The sequence below is a fragment of the Zalophus californianus genome, chromosome 17, assembly GCF_009762305.2.
Source record: "Zalophus californianus isolate mZalCal1 chromosome 17, mZalCal1.pri.v2, whole genome shotgun sequence".
NCBI lineage: Eukaryota > Metazoa > Chordata > Mammalia > Carnivora > Otariidae > Zalophus > Zalophus californianus.
In genome coordinates, this window is record NC_045611.1 from 46,663,039 (window position 1) to 46,674,703 (window position 11,665).

At 46.8% G+C, this 11,665-nt stretch overlaps 1 pseudogene; it reads right to left on the reverse strand.

The window, feature by feature from the left end:
• Positions 1 to 909: 909 nt before the first annotated feature.
• LOC113936365 lies at positions 910 to 11,057 on the reverse strand (annotated as a pseudogene).
• Positions 11,058 to 11,665: the final 608 nt, after the last annotated feature.

Here is an 11,665-nt window from a genome sequence, read left to right on the forward strand (position 1 = left end):
GGGGAAAAGGAAATAAAACTGTTTGCAGATGACACAATTGTCTGCATAGAACAATGCCCATAGTGGAACTTAAATGACTTTTTTAAATAGATTTTATTTATTTATTTGAGAGACAGAGAGTGTGTGAGAGAGAGAGAGAGAGAGAGCATGAGCAGGGGGGAGAGGGAGAGGGAGAAGCAGACTCCCTGCGGAGCAGGGAGCCTGATGCTGGATTTGATCCCAGGATCCTGGGATCATGACCTGAGCCAAAGGCAGATGCTTAATTGACTGAGCCACACAGATGCCCTGGAACTTTGATGACTTTTGGCCACAACTCTGACTTTCCTCCCCAGAGATTTCCACCCTTACAGCAGTCACTCTGGGTTTGGAACCACAGTAGGTTTAGGGGAATGAACCACAAACACAAGTTTGATACATATCCTAAGAAATACTCAGATACAGACCTTAGGTTCATGATAAAGCCATTGTGACACTGATCTGACCCAGCCACAGCCTCCTTCCTGATATATTATTACTTGGTATCATGGCTGCTTGTGATGTTGAAGTTGCTTGCAATAAAATCCTCTCATAAAAACCCTAAAAGCATTCTTAGCGAGCCCATCATTCGTCATTCATTCTTTCATACTCTCTCTCTCTCTCCCCTTCCCTCTTCCTTTTCTCTCCCCTCCCCCCTCACATACACACACACTCAGGGAGCCACAGTCACTTGTGCAGTTGTGTAGTCCTAAACAAGGTCAATGTCAGGCAAATTATTTATTTTCCTGCATTTTATGAAAAGCACAATAAACATCTTTTGGGGGCTTCATAAATAGGGATCTGGAGATAATAATCTAGGGAAGATAGTTTTTGCATAAATAATATCTAAAGGACATGCTACAGGTGGGTCTCAGGGATCAGACACATGGGTCTTCACTGGCAACACGTGTCCTGGTGAAGGTCCTGGGTGAGGAGGTGGAAGAGGTTGAACGTCACAGAGGCTTCCAGGCAGCTGAGGGACTCCTGTGGGGGAGGAAGGGCTGGGTCAGTGGCTGCCTGTCATCTGGGCTCCCAGTTGTCCCCAGACACTGCTCACTCCCTGGTCACCCACCTTCTTTGGGGCCTCGTGGAGCCAGTGCAGCCAGTGCTGGAGGCGCCTCAGGACCAGGTGCCTGCCAGAGGCTGAGGAGGGTGGTATGTGAAGCAGAGCCTGGGGCAGAGGGGTGAGGTCCGCTATGCCCAGAACCCACAGACAGGGCCCGGGTGCCCTGAGCACTCACACAGACCTGGAGCTCAGAGTGGATATGGCACAGCCATGGTCCCCAGGACCTTCAGGGTCAAGGCCGGCTCAGCCTCCAAAGCCACGGGCTCTCCCACACCCAAGGACAGGAGACAGAGACGGAGATAGATGAGAGTGGCACCTGAGAGAAGACAGGTGGGGAGGACTAAGGAAGGGCCAGGCAAAGGTGACAGTCAGGGGACAGGGGAGAGGGCCCAGCCAGGTGCTCAGGGAGGGGAAGCGGTGCGTGGTGCTGGTGGGGAGGGGAGGAGAGAGCGACACATGAGAAGGTGAAGGGGCGGCCTAAGGAGCCAGAGGAGCAGGGCCAGGGGAGGGCAGGGGTGGCCCTGACTGTCCCCTCACCTGCAGCTCCTGCAGGTCCCAGGTCCTGGGGAAGAGATGGGGGCGGCAGCTCCAGGCCTTCAGGGAGAGCGACTCTTCCTAGAGAGCAAGGGTGGAGGTCAGCCCCCAGCAGAAGCAACAAAGGGGACACAAACAAAGCTGTCCTTCTCCCTCGTAGGGCCCCACACCTGGCTGCATTTGTGGCTCCTGAGCCTCTTTCACCAAGAGGAAGATATAATAGCCGCCCTGGGATCCATTGCCCTGGGGCCTCAGTCTCTCCTTCTGGGTCTCATCTCTGTCCCTGATGACAGTGTCTCTCAATTTCCACCTCCTCCTGGGAGATAATTTTTGCCTCAGCTCCATGTTGCAACGTTTAGCCTGGACAGATGGGCTGTCTGGGCTGACAGAGCAGAACACAGCCCAAGGTTGTCCTGGGAGCCAGGGAAAGCTCCAGGCTGGGGAAGCCCGGGAGCAGGGCAGGCCCAGGTAAGCCAGGTGAGCCTGCAGAAAGGGAAACTGACATGGGAAAGTGACTTCTGGAGCTGGACGATCCTCAGGGTTGGGGCAGCTTCAGCCCCACGGGGAGGGGTGATAGGTGCCCGGATGGGGCAGGGACTCATCTCTGCAGGCTGCCCAAATGTGGACAGCAGACAATGAGGGGATACCCAGAAAGTACCTCTATGAATGGGCTGGAGGCTTCTGAGGGAGGCTGCTTACAGCTGGGAGATGACCCAGGGAACCACTGTGGAGAGAAGAGAGAGTCGGTAAGGCCAAGACAGAAGAGTGAAAGCACGGGATAGCTCTCCTTGGCCACCCTCCACCTGATACCAATATGAGACGGGAATGAGTGTCTGCTAAGGATTTTAGGTGCAGCTGAGGTCTTCGAAGGACCCAGCTAATTGTGGAATAAAGGAGCTCATTCCTTTTTTTTCTTCATTCAGCCAATCAGCCAATCATTGATTCAAGAACGTATTCATTGATTAGTTACTACAGGCCGGCACAGTTCTAGGCACGGAAGATCCAGCAGTGAACAAAACACAAACCTCCCTACCCCTCATGGCGCTGACTTTCCAGTGGGAGGGTCAGACAATAAAAAATAATAAGTGTATATGAAGTCAGCTACTAGCAAGTGCTTTGGAGAAAGATTAAGCTGGGGATGGAGATGGGTATGCAGCCAGGTATGCAGAGAAGGGGTTGCATGCTGTAAGACAGTTGGGGGAGGTGACATCTGAATGAAGACCTGAAGGAGGGAGGGAGGGAACAGCATTCCAGATAGTGGGAACAGCCAAGGCAAAGTGAATACAATGGAGAAATTCTCCCAGTGGCACCTCCTTGTCCTAGAGGCTTTCCCCACACAAGAACAATGAATTTCCACAACACTTTTGAGGTGGGTACTATGCTTTCTCTCACCATATACATATAAAATGTATGTTATATATAATTTATTATTGTTGCTATAACAAATCACCACAAAATTAGTAATTTAATGCAAATTTTCCATTGCCTGATGACTGGACAAACGAAATGTGGTCTATACACACAATGGAATGTTATTCAGCTTTTTTTTTAAAGATTTTATTTTGGGGCACCCGGGTGGCTCAGTCATTAAGTGTCTGCCTTCGGCTCAGGTCACGATCCCAGGGTCCTGGGATCGAGCCCTGCATTGGGCTCCCTGCTCGGCGGGAAGCCTCCTTCTCCCTCTCCCACTCCCCCTGCTTGTGTTCCCTCTCTCACTGTGTCTCTCTCTGTCAAATAAATAAATAAAATCTTTAAAAAAATAAATAAAAAGATTTTTAAAAATTTTAAAAAGGGCACCTGGGTGCCTCAGTTGGTTGGGTAACTGCCTTCGGCTCAGGTCATGATCCTGGAGTCCTAGGATCGAGTCCCGCATCGGGCTCCCCGCTCGGCAGGGAGTCTGCTTCTCCCTCTGACCCTCGCCTCTCTCATGCTCTCTCTGTCTCATTTTTTCTCTCTCAAATAAATAAATAAAATCTTTAAAAAATTTTTTAATAAAAATTTTATTTTATTTATTGGCGGGGAGGGGCAGAGAAAGAGAGAGAGAATCTCTAGTGGACTCCTTGCTGAGCACGGAGCTCGGAGCCTATTGTGGGCCTCGACATGGGGCTTGATCTCATGACCTTGAGATCATGAAGCTGAAACCAAGAGTCTGACACTTAACTGATTGAACAACCCTGGCACCCCTATTATTCAGTTTTTTAAAGGGAAGGAAATTCTGATGCATGATGAGCTGCAACATGGATGAACCTTGAGGACATGACGCTAAGTGAAATAAACTAGTCGCAAAAATAAACATACTGTAGGATTCCAGTTATAAGAGGTATCTGGAGTTGGTAAATTATCATAGAGACAGAAAGTAGGATGGTGGCTGCCGGCGGAAGGAGAAATTGTTGTTTCATGGGTACTGGGTTTCAGTTTTGCAAGATGAAAAAGTTCTGGAGATCGGTTGCACAACAGTGTGAAGATACTTAATACCACTGACCTGTCCACTTACAAATGGCCAAGATGGTAAATCTTCTGTGTATGCATCACAAGGAAAATTTTTAAAAATTACCTAACCAAAGGAATGAAACAAACACACTCCATCTATTTATACTCCCACCGTTCTGGAGGTCAGATGTCTAAAATCGAGGTGTTGGCAGGGCTGGTTTTTTCTAGAGACTTCAGAGGAGAATCTGTTTCCTTGCCTTTTTCAGTTTTGACAGGTCACCTGATTCATGTTTCCTTCCTCACAGCATTCCTGTCTGCTGCTTTCCATGTCACTGCTCCTGCTCCCGACTCTGACCCTCCTGCCTTCCTCTTATAAGGTCCCCTGTGGGGATGCCTGGGTGGCTCAGTAGGTTAAGTGTCGTCCCAGGGTCCTGGGATGGAGTCCCTCATCGGGCTTCTTGCTCAGCGGGGAGCTTACTTCTCCCTCTCCCTCTGCCTGCCATTCCCCCTGCTTGTGCTCTCTCTCTCTCTCTCTGATAAATAAATAAATAAATAAATAAATAAATAAATAAATAAATAAATAAAATCTTAAAGAAAAAAAGGGCCCCTGTGATTGCACTAGGTCCACCTGGACAGCCCAGAATCATCTCCCCATCTCAAGACATTTAACTTAATCACTCTGCAAAGCCTCTTTTCCTGCGTAAGGGAAAATAGTCACAGGTTCCAGGGACCAGGAACATCTTTGGGGTCCACTATTCAGTCTACTACACATCTGTTAGAGATATAGGCAACAAACCACAACAGTGTTGGCAGAACTTGTGACTTCGTCACCAAAAGGTATTTTCAGATATTTTCTTATTACGTTATTTTCCAACAGGCATCTTGAAATATTATTCATGCTCATCTCTACTTTTAAGTTAAAGTAGCTATTAAAGCTGCCATGAGTGGCTTTTTATTTAATGCTTTAGTGAAGAAGCACATAAATTATCAAGTTTTAAAAAAATATTTTGATAACTGCATTACAATAAAAATTGGATTTCTTTGTCCTGTGTATTTTCTTTTATTTTGAGAAGCTTTGCAAGTCTGTCATGAGGTCCAATATGTGAAAATGGGGAAGAATGCCTGCCCTCGGTGGATTGTAGAACAGGAAAAAAATGGGTCCCTGGAAGACTGACTTGAGACATCCTGCCAACTGGACCACTCCCCATGGGGCTGTGGGGTGGTAGAGCATTGCACTTCTGTGGGTTTTTTTTTTCATCCACTGCTTTGAGGGTCTCTTTGTTACAGCAGCTTAGGCTTTATGCAAACTCTTTTCAGCATGAATTGACTGGTTGGAGTTGCTCTCACTCAAGGAGGCAGATCCAGGATTAGTGGGGCTTGAAGCTCACACCATTTGGGGGCTCCTTTTGAAAAACTGAATGGATGCAACCACAAAGGAAAACAGCATGGGGGTTCCTAAAAAATTTAAAAATAGAACTAGCATATAATCCAGCAATTGCACTCCTATTTATCCAAAGGAAAAGAAGACATTAACTCAAAAGAACTGTGTTCATTGCAGCATTATTTACAATAGCCAAGACAAGGAAGCAACCTAAGTGTCTATCAGTGGAGGAATAAAGAAGCTATAGTATATATATATAACAACGGAATATTATTCACCCATAAAAATAAAGGGAATCTTGCCATTTGTGATAACATGGATGGACTTTGAGGGCATTATGCTTAGTGAAATAAGTCTGAGAAAGACAAACACCATATGATTTCACTTCTAAGTAGAAGCTAAAAAAAAAAAAAACAACCCCCAAAAAAACCAAACCCACAAAAACTAAACAACTCATAGACACAGAGAACAGATCGATGGTTGCCAGAGGCAGGCAGCGGGTTGGGGGTGGCCGAGATGGGTGAAGGTGATCAAAAGCACAAACTTCCAGTTATGAAATAAATAACTACTGGGACGTGACGCACAGTAACTATGGCTAATAATACTGTATTGAATATTTGAAAATCGCTGAGAGAGTAGCTTATAAGTTCGCATGTCAAGAAAGTTCTAAGTATGAATGATGATGAATTGAGGTGATCATTTCATAATATATCCAAATATTGAGTCATTAAGCTGTATACTTGAAATTAATATAACGGCATATGTCAATGTTATCTCAATAAAAAAGGAAACCCAATGGGAAAACATGCTTATTTTACAAAAACAGGTGACCACGTGACCCCATGGAGAAGGTCCCCCTGCCGCCCAGCCCAGACTGGGAAGGGCCATGCAAAGGTGAGGCCCTGAATCTTAGGCTGTGCCATGGATACTTTGATGCTCTACCCAGATCCCTTCTTCAGGACCTGCACACCAGGCCCCAGCTGTTAGGAATGCAGCTGCTGATGGCTCTTGGCTGTACCCCCGTGAAGGAAATACTGTCAGCTACAAGGAACTGCCCTGCCTCAAAATTAGTCCCCTTCCCAGGGCACTGGCCATGGCCAGTGGTTGGCTGGTATAATAGAGATACCAAAGTGTGGATCCCAGCTGCAATTTGGTACAACTGTGAAGGGCCATTTCAGTTGCAGAGCTCTCTGTAGGATGGGCCAACATCTCTGTGGAACAGCCCTGCGGTCCTTCCTTCATCATATTCTTTCAGGTGCAGCTCCTGAGAGCCCCACCCCCCAATAAGACTTCTGCTGCAATCCTGTGTCAGAGTGTTCCAGAAAATCTAATCTAAGGCCGCTGCTATCAAAAGTGGTCTTATGAAGCAGACTCAGTGATGGGATCTTGGAATGGGGACACTTTCTGAGAGGCTGGTGATGAGGACCCCATCTCCAGTAGCAGGTGGAGTGTGGAGGAGACCCCTAGCGTGCTTAGCAGTGCAAGAGTTAAAATTTTTACCCGTGATGAGCAAGGAGGAGATACTGGTAAAAGAGGAAGTGTCCTGGACCATAATGACAGGCTCAGATGGAGAATCACCAACTCAAGGCAGGACTTGAAAGCCAGATTCTGTCTTGGGAGCAGAGGAAATGGAAGACAGACTCAGGAGATCTTCCTAAGAGTTGTGGAGATTCAGGGAAAGTCCTTCCCCAAAGGGACCCACAACCCATGGTGTGGCTTGTACCAACATCCCAGAGCCAATTGTCACATTTTCAGGAATTTTGCAAGTCTATCGTTAAGCAAAGCCATTCAAAACATGAAATTAGGGAGCCTGGGTGGCTCAGTTGGTTAAGCGACTGCTTTCGGCCCAGGTCATGATCCTGGAGTCCCGGGATCGAGTCCCACATCAGGCTCCCTGCTCGGCGGGGAGTCTGCCTCTCCCTCTGACCCTCTTCCCTCTCGTGCTCTCTATCTCTCATTCTCTTTCTCTCAAATAAATAAATAAAATCTTTAAAAAAAAAAACATGAAATTATATGAACTTACAATTTAAAATCTTACCACAACAGGGGTGCCTGGGTGGCTCAGTTGGTTGGCTCAGGTCTTGATGCTGGGATCCTGGGATCAAGTCCCATCCTGGGCTCCTTGCTCAGCGGAGAGCCTGCTTCTCCCTCTCCCTCTGCCCCTCCACTGTCCCTGCCCCCACTCATGCTCTCTCTTACTCTCTCAAATAAATAAATAAAATCTTTTAAATCTGACTAAAAAAAAGTAATAAATACCCATAAATCACTTCCTATTTATTTTACCACACTATATCTATGCTCTCGAGGTAATTTATGTTATGAGTTGAATTGTGTCCCTCAAAAAGATATATGGAAATCCTCACCCCCAGTCCTAGAGAATGTGACCTTATTTGGAAATAGAATCATTGCAGAAGTTATTAGTTAAGATGAATGAGGTCGTTAGGTTTGGCCCTAATCCAGTATGACCGGTGTGCTTATAAAAAGAGGAAGAAGAGACACCGAGGGGGAAGGCGGCCATAGGAGATTGCAACGGTGCACCCGAGGAATGCCAAGGATTGCTGGGAAAGGTCCGGCAGCTGGAAAAGATGAGGAAGTATTCTCATGTTTTCGGATGGAAACAGGCCTGGCCCAGCTGATACCTTGATTTTGGATTTCCAACCTTCAGAACTGTGGGACAACACATTTCTGCCATTTCAAGTCACACAGTTTGTGGGAGTCTGTTATGACAGCCCTAGGGAAGTAAAATACTTTGTCTATTATTCCTACATAGAAATACTAGATAATGATATCCTGCTGGACAGCTTTTCCAAACTCTGTGCTCAGGGATGCCATGTTGGCAGCTTGGTGTCAGCCATGGCCATTGTATTTACATGATAGAAATTGGAAAATGCTACAAATTAGAGCTTTTCTTCTCAGAGAGCCACTTGTTAAACATTTACTGGAAGCCATTGCTAATGGCAATTACCTTGGTTAACAGTGCACTGTTTAAATGTGAAAACTCAGACCTTTTGATAACTGTTGAACACAGGGTCTGATTAATATCAATGCTGGGGACCCAGAACGCCATTCTGGCCCTTCTGTTAGAGTCAGGGGGGCATATGGAGGCAGGTGATAAATGGATTCCTGACCCAGGTCTCCCTCCCAGAGCTGTTATAATGGGGGAAGGCCAAATAGAATCCTCTGAAGGCGGCCCTTTCCCATCCCAGTCATCATAGTTTTTAAAAAATCATCACATCCCCTAGGGTATGGCAGAGACCTATGCCATCCTCAAAGACATGAAAAATGCAAGAGTGGTGTTCCCCATTATACCCTCATTTAATTCACTTGCCTGACCCCTTCGAAAACTATCTGGATCGTGGTGGATGACAGTGGATGTGCAAATTTAATCAAATAGTAGCCCAAATTGCAGTTGCTCTGCTGGACAGGATATCTTTGCCAGAGAGAATTAACACAGCCTCACTATGTGATATGTGGCCATTGCCCTGGCAAATGCAATCCCTCGGTCCCTTACAGAAAGGAGGATCAGAGGCGTGTCGCATTTACTCAGGATGGCCAAGATGCACATTTAATCTGGCCCCAGGGATATGTTAGCCGTCCTGCCCTCTGCCATAACACTAACTGCAAGGACCTGGGCCATCTGGACACAGAACATCATGTTGGCTCACTCTTCAACAGCAACATGCTAATCAGATTATAAGAGGAAGAAGTGACAAGTACATTGGAAGATATCCTCCCAAGGGTGGAGGAGAAACCCTTCAAAGTTGCAGGCATCTGCTACACAAGTCAAGTCTTGAGGATTCCAGTGGCCTGGGGTATGTCAGGACACCTCCTTCAAAAGAAACTATTGCAACTCACACCTCCCCCTGCTAAGAAAAAGGCACAAAGCTGGTTAGGCATGTTTGGGCTCAGCAGACAGCATACAGGAATAATTCTCCAAGCCACAAACATGGAGCAGTGTCAGCTTTGAGTGGGGTGCAGAACAGAATAGCCCTCTGCAGCAGGTCCAGGCTGTGGTGTGAGCCCCTCTGTCACTGGAAGCATATGACCCAACAGACCCTATGGAATTTGAGGGATCTACGGTAAGAAAAGGCCTCTTGTGGCATTGACACAAACCTCAATGGGACAAAAATCACAATGGGAACCCACTAGGGTTCTGGAGCAAGGTCAGGGCATCTACAACAAAGTATACTCCATTCATAAAGCAGTGTCTGGCAGGCTGCTGGGTCACAAAGGTTAGGAAGTGCAGGGCCTCTGGACACCAAGTGACCAGTTATGAGCTGCCTGACCCACCAGATCATAAGTCCGGGTGATCCAAGCAACCATTCATTGTAAAATGGAAGCGGTACATCTAAGATCGGGCATAGGCAGGGCCAGAGTACAAGTCTGCTTTGTGAACAAGTGGGCCAAGCCTCCAGGTCATCTGTCACCGGGGCATCGATGCCTATTCCTCTGTTCCCACGTATGGCCGCAGAGGCTGAGCTTGGGCCATGAATAGGTTGGTTCAGTATGTGGGTCTAAGAAGAAAATAGAGGGCGCCTGGGTGGCTCAGTCCGTTGGGCATCTGCCTTCGGCTTGGGTCATGATCCCCGGGTCTTGGGGTTGAGCTCCGAGTCAGGCTCCCTGCTCAGCGGGGAGTCTGCTTCTCCCTCTGCCCCTCCCCCTGCTCCTTCTCTCTCTCGTTCACTCTCTCTCTCAAATAAATAGATAAAATCTAAAAAGAAGAAGAAGAAGAAGAAAATAGACTTTTGTTTCACTACAGCCCATTCAAGGGTGACCCTGAAAGGCGGCGGTGATGGGAAATCTAATCAATAGGCAGAGTGCTCCAGGTGATAAAGCTGATCATCCATTATGTGGAAAGAGAAGTAGCCCAAGGTGACTATACACGAACTTATAACCATTAACAAATGGCCCTGATGCTTGCTCAGCAGCTTGAAATTAGCCTGAAAAAGATGAGGTGATCCCAGATGGGGCCATCTGAGATAGAGGTATATGGGTAGACATATGGGAATGAATACACAGTTTAATTTGTTTTTGCATGTCAATGCCACCAGAGAACATCTACTACAGAAGTGACACTAATCAACCAAGGAGCAATAATGACTTGGCCAGTTGACATCAGCAGCCTCGGTCATCAGCCTCCCCAGCTCTGGTACCATGAACACATGAATGGAACAGCCATGGCGGCAGGATGAAAGCCATGGATGGGGCACAGAGTATGAGCTCCCATTCATCAAAACTGATCTGGATGATGCCACTGCCAAATGTCAAGCCTGCTAGCCAGAAGCACCACTCACTAAGAAGACCAACCTGCCACTTGGTGGCAAGTTGACTACATTGGATCTCTTCCAACCTGGATGGGGCAGTGATTCATCTTGACTGGGATAACCCAGCCAAGGGTTTGCCTCTTCTGACCTCAAGGCCTCAGCAAGAACTACCATCTGAGGGATTTCAGAACTTGGATCCACCAACATGGGATCCTACATATCAGCACCATGGATCAAAGGACTTCATAACAAAGTACAACCGTTACAAAGTATGCAGTGTATGTCTTAAATCAACCATTACCAAATGGTGTTGGGTTCCCAGTGGGAACCAAGGAGTGAATGACAAAATAGCATTGCTTACCGTCATTTCCACGGACCCACCTTAGAAAGTGGTGATTCCTACCAGAAAAATTTAGGCTCTGCTGATTAAGAAGCCCTGGTTCCCAGTGAGGGGTCCTTTCCACCTGAAACACAGCAAGAATCTCACTGAACCTTAAGTTCTGCTTGTCAACCAGTGACTGCTCTTCTGTCAAGAGACCAATGAACAAGGAGAGGGATCAACATCAAGAAAAATAAAAAGAGTATGGACTCTGTCAAGAATAATTTGTTTCAAATCCTAACTTATTAGCTGTGTAACATGGAGTGGGCGATTTACCTCTCAGTTCCTCACCTTTCCTGGACTTAAAAATGTGTGCTAATAATAGTACCTACAACATAGGATTATTTTTTTATAAGTAGATTTTTAAAAAGATTTTATCCATTTATTTGACACACAGAGAGAGAGCACAAGCAGGGGGAGTGGCAGGCAGAGGGAGAGAGAGAAGCAGGCTCCCCGCTGAGCAGGGAGCCTGACACGGGGCTCAATCCCAGGACCCTGGGATCAAGGCCTGAGCTAAAGGCAGATGCCCAACCGACTAAGCCACCCTGGTGCCCCCAACAACATAAGATTATTGTGTGAATATAAGGACTTTCCCT